Here is a 6000-nt window from a genome sequence, read left to right as displayed (position 1 = left end):
AGCATATTGAGCATGTTTAGTGGATATTGCGCTATAAAAAGCTCAATATCTGAGGTACACTGTACTTTGCGATTGACTAGCATCATATCCAAAGGGTGGCAAGCAATTGCTACTGTCTGTTCAGAAACTGGGATTTACCCTAGCTTCATGGGTATTCAGGAGTAATATTATCTCCATTATGTGATAGCAGACCTGCCTCCTATTACCAAAAATTCGTAGAATTACGAAATTTTGGCTCCAACTTCTGAACTACATGGGTATCTCTTAAGTCATTAAAACTTAATGAAAATGAAAGTTGATGCCAGACTCCATAATTTTAAGGATTTCGAAGTGTTATTTAATCATTGTGAGGGTAAATTGTTGATTTTTAAAGTTAAATATAGCGACTACTATTTTTATCTCCCATATGTTCGAATTTTTTTCGATTTTCAAATAGGCAGGTCTGTGATATGAAAATTATGTATCAAGTTAATGAATGTCAATAATTTCATAGATCCACCAGCACACTGGTATGGTCTTTGCATCGTACCCAAAGGTTGCAAAGATATATTTGAAATTTAGTGTACCAATAATAAAGAAATAAATAACAATGTGAAATTGAATGTAAGCTTCAATTTAATAAACGAAAACAGACAATGTGGACGTCTCGGGTTTCCCCTTTGTTTTGTTTTTGTTTTTAAGGGTTTTACGGCGCTTGCAACATATTAAGGTCATATCAGCGCCAGTAAAAAGGAAGAAAATGGGATAGTAAAAAGTGCTAGAATTACAATTAAAGCACCCAAGAAAAGGTAAGACAGAGGGGAATTTGTTCAAATAGGAAACAGATGTAGATTCCAAGAGCACACCGTCAAAGTACTTAGTCTGAGATCACCTAAAAGTCTCATCCATACACAAGCACAGGTCCCAACTAAGAGGAATACACTCAAATGTTTACAAATCATATTATATATTATAATATGTAAACTAAACATAATACAATGTATAACAGAGAGATGATTTACAAGGAAAAAAATATCATCTCCCAAAACTATAATTATACATTCGACCTTTTCCCTCCCAGCCAAGGCTTCCGGCCAGGGTCTGGACAAAACTAAGTAATCTCATACCAGAACAATGACAGGAAACAATTGGAAAACAGGTATGGGGGGATAGAAGACACAGCATGTACCGCCCACTATGGGAGGTCAGGATCCCCACCCAGGGTTTCCCCTTTATCAACAAAATGGGATGAATGAAACACTACATACGAATGTGATTGTGATAGTGGTGTTGTTAAGGTGAATAAACGTGAATAAATAGGTTTATTCACCCTAACAACACAACTATCACATTATCAAATTCGTATGTAATGATTCTTTCATCCTGTTTTGTTGATAAAGGGGAAACCCGAAAAGTCCACATTATCTGTTTTCGTTTATTAAATTGAAGCTTACATTCAATTTCACATTGCTATTTATTTGTTCGAGCAGCAACATTTACAATAATAAAGAAGAAGAAAAAATGAAAGTAGGCTATATGCTAAGTTTATTTCAGGATGCACTAAATAATACACATAAAGCAATTCAATAGGCAAAGGCGATTAATTCTAATACGTAAAAGCAAATCAAAAATCAAAATTTGATAACAAATCAAGGGTTCCAAACTATCAGTATCAGTAAGGCCATATACTTCGGAAATTGGGATATATGCATAATACATTTTTTAAAAAGGTGACTAGATTTCAAAATTTTAAAAGGATGAAAAAAAAAATTAATTTGTATCATTTATTTTATAATAATAGGAGAGAGGCTCAAGTTAGAAGAGACTTTTTGAAGCGACTTTTTGGGGGGTCATGGATAGCTCATACAGTAGAGTCATGATCTCCCCGGGCAGGCAGAGTTGTCATACCAGTAAGGTTGCGGGTTCGAGTCCCCATCACTGCCACAAAGTTTTTATTCTCTGCTGTCTTCTGGCACTTTCCTACTCTTTTCATTTCTTGTTATAATATTAGATCACAACATCAGTGCATTGATCACTCGACTCTTGAACTAGGTCAGCACATCTGCATTAAGATCAGTAGTCACAGCTTTTTCTCTCTCTTGTTCAAACTCATCATCATCATCTGGTGCCTTGCTTTCAAGCGTGGGTGATCATGCCTTTCCAACCCTCTCTATCGTTCGTTTCTCCGATGGTCTCCACATTACTTTCTTCCTTGTATCCAGTTCCTAATGTTATCCACCAATTTTATCCTCTGTCTTCCTGCTGCTTGCTCTCCATCTATCACTCCTGTTGTCACCAGCTTCTTTATCCCCTCATGCAGTTCGAATTTTTTCTAGGTTCTTGATGATTGTGGTCAAATGGGCATCATCTATATTCCCTTTCTGTGTGCTCGAGGTCATTGGTCACATTGCAAAGTGTGCTCAAAATGACACACATCGTGAAAAGTGTTCACAATTTGAGAAATATCCGTTACAATTGGTCATTTTTCTCAGCATGACTCTTGGGTATGTTTACAACTTTCATAAACAAAGCAGCGTGTTTAGATACATTGAGAAATGTCCAATTGTTGTATAGCAACAAATCATGTGATCGGTGACTAGGTTGGACAAAAACATAAATATAGATCGCTCCCATCTTAAGTATTATAGGCAGCGTTTTTCTCTTCAACTTGGTAGAAGTAGTAGACATTGGGATTTGTGTGCATGATCAGCAATCAGAGATAATGATAGCGCAGTATCTTAATCTTGTAATTGAGGCGTGTTCCATTGGTCTGTGGAGCTTTCACTAGCTGGTCGACCATCACAGCATTTGCTCCATGACGCAACTGTAGTACTCTCAAGTAGGCCATGATTCGCAGCGGTCAACCAGTCAGTGAACGCCTATGCTAGGTTTTTGTCTCACTTATGGAAAATGCCCACAACTGATCTGAGGGGATTGGGTATCAATCAGCGTGTAAACCTCAATGGTATCAGTATCAATGGTTGGCCAATCAAGCTTTTTCATCAGCTATGACAACGATATTTCATTGGTCGGAAAGCATGGCTTTTCATTGTGCCAGAAATTTTGTCATGACTATTTAAAGTTAGTGATTACTGCCAAACCTGATATCACTTAACAGGTTTTTAAAAACTAAAATAAATGAGAATTTATTACAGTGGTATCGCCTAATTGTCCGCCACCTTAATGCCCATTTTGCCTAATTGCTCGCTTTCTCTGCAAAATAGAATGTTTGTTGTGTAAAACAAACTCTAAATCCCCGCTTTTAAAAAATCGATTCCATCTAAGTGCCCGCTCTGCAGAGTTTGGCACTTTTAGTGCCAAATTGTCCAAATTTGGCACTTTTTGATTGTAGTTGTCACGAAAGCAAATAGGTTGGCAAGTTGGCACTTTTTTGGCATTTTTTTGAGATCTGAGACAGAGAAAATTAATATAATATTTATATATTTTTATTATACATAATTAGAAAGAAAGAGCGTGTCAAATATTACCTTTCAATTCCCAGTATTTGCATGTTTGTTTTGTGATTTCGTTCTCACATAAATTTTATTATTTGGCTTCAACAAACACAAATCTGGCTTCAGCCTTTCCGGTTCCAGTCTTCATTCTTTGACGGGTTTTGAAACTGAAAGTGAACAGTGTTACTGTTAGGCCTAATTAATATGGCTTGGAGTTTGATATTTCTGTAGTGTTTTATAAGTCATTGTGTCGTGTGTGAACTATTTCCTTTTAAGCCAAGTTTAGTTATAAATTAATTTCTTCTGTGATTCAAATAGCCATGTCCACCAAAAAGAAATGGAAAACTTCATATGACAGTGGCAGAAAATATCGAAAGGATTGGGAGTGGGAGGAACAATTCACGTGGGTGAGTCAATCCAAGGACGGTTCAGATAAAGCATTCTGTAAATATTGTCATGTGAATATTCAGCACGTACAAGCTGCCTCAGGTCGCATGAAGGGACAGACAAACATAACCTCAAAGCCCCATTCAAAAATCTGAAATCTCTCTCAAATGGATGCTCATGTTCAGAAAACAGCTAGGGAAAAAGAAGGTGAAGTGACGAAAGAAAAGAAGGAAATGGACATGGGTATCGCTGTTTTTATGCCACACAGCAATTCACGCAGTAGATCATCTCAGCCAGGTGGTAAGGAAGCATGGCGAAGGGAGTTCTATAGGGAAGTTGAAGTTGGGAAGAACAAAATGCAGTGTTTTGATAAAACATGTGATAGCACCTACTTTAAAAGAGAAACTGAAAGAAAATATAAGTGGCAAACGATATGTTGTGATGATTGACGAATCAACTGATGTGTCAATTCATAAACTTTTATGCATCACCATTTCATATACCTTTCTTGGGCTATTTCCAGTCCTGGAAACAAATGCCTAGTCACTATATGAAACACTGGAAAGGGAGTTGAAAGATTTTGGGTTGAAAATTTTAATCTGCATTGGCTTTGCGAGTGATGGAGCGAGTGTCATGGTGGGAAACAAGAACAGTGTGAGGACAAGAATCAAGGAGAAGGCACCCAACTGCATCTAAATAAAATGCATTTGTCACTCTCTTGCGCTCTACATTCAACAAATTGCCATCCAATCTTGGATTTCTTCTTAAAGAGATCCCAAACTGGTTCGCTCACAGTGATCTCAGAAGACAGAATTTTATAAAGCTTTTAGAGGCAATGAACACAGAGCATGATTCTGAACAAGTTGTCACCCAACCAAAGCCTTTTTTAAAAGTGTCAACTACACGATGGCTGGTTAGAGGGAAAGTTATGAATAATTTGTCACTCAACTGGGAGGAGTTGATTTTGTATTTCAATTCAGCAGAAATTCATGCTCAACAAGACTGCAAATTCAAAGCCAGACTCTTGAAGGAGATGCTGCTTGATCCAGTAAACAAGCTGTTGTTTCACTTTGCAATTCCTGTTGTTCAGGAGTTTGAGCGTGGCAACAGTCTTTTTCAGTCGGTGAAGATGGATCCACTTGTTTTGAACAAAGAATTGTTCTTGCTGCATAGCATCTAAAAGCACGGATTTTTCATGATGATGGATCCAAAAAAGAGCTCAGAAGCTGTGACTATGGTTGCAAGTTTGAGACAGAATGTGAAAAGTACATGCAAAATGTCAAAGAAGACAAACAGGCAGCAGAAATCAAGATAAATGATACTATTTTCAGATGCCACTCAATGCTCGAGGAAGCGCTTATGCAAGTAGAAAAGAGACTTCCACCCTGCATCAAAGTTTTTGTGGGACTTAAAGCTTTGAACCCACAGAAAGTTTTGAATCAAGTGGAGAGGGCCAGTTTCAAAGACCTGCCATCCAAGGTTTTGATGGACGACAACTTGTCAGCTATTGAGGGTCAATCTCTATCTCTATCTAGTCAGCTGATCCTGCGTAGGACGTTGCTTCCCGAACTTTCTTGCGAAACAGATTACGGTTTTCCGCCAGTCTACTTGCTTGAATTGCTGTCATTCCCAGCCATTCACATATATCTTGTTCCCAGCTTCTTGTTGGTCTACCTCTTCCTCTCTTGCCGTCTACCCTTGTCTGCAGAATGTGCTTTTCTAATGATTCGTGGCGGCGAGTCGTGTGGCCAAAATAGTTTAGTTTCAATTTCTTTACAGTTTGAAGAAGAATTGGTGATTTTATTCCGATCCTTCTCAGGACTTCTTTGTTTGTTTGTTTTTCAGTCCATGATATTCTGAGTATTTTTCTGTAGCATGCCATTTCAAAAGCTGTGATCTTTGTGCTCTCTGCTTTGCTGATAGTCCATGCTTCGCATCCATATGTTGCAGTTGGGAAAACAACACTTTTGAGGATTTTGATTTTTGTTTGAATGCACTGCCCTTTCCAGATATTATTCATCTTTTCTAGCTTTGATCTTGCCATTGCTAGTCTCCTCCTGATCTCTGGGGCCGATTTCCCGTTGTACTCAATCCTGGCTCCAAGATATTCAAAATTCTTTACTCTTTCTATTTCTTCTCCATTGATTTTTATGATGGCATCTGTTTTGCATTTGTCAGT

This window comes from Berghia stephanieae, chromosome 2 (assembly GCF_034508935.2).
Source record: "Berghia stephanieae isolate SIO BIC M18660-M18661 chromosome 2, UCSD_Bste_1.3, whole genome shotgun sequence".
Taxonomy (NCBI): Eukaryota; Metazoa; Mollusca; class Gastropoda; order Nudibranchia; family Aeolidiidae; genus Berghia; species Berghia stephanieae.
The sequence above is the reverse complement of the archived record's forward strand: the minus strand, read 5'-3'. Positions refer to the sequence as shown.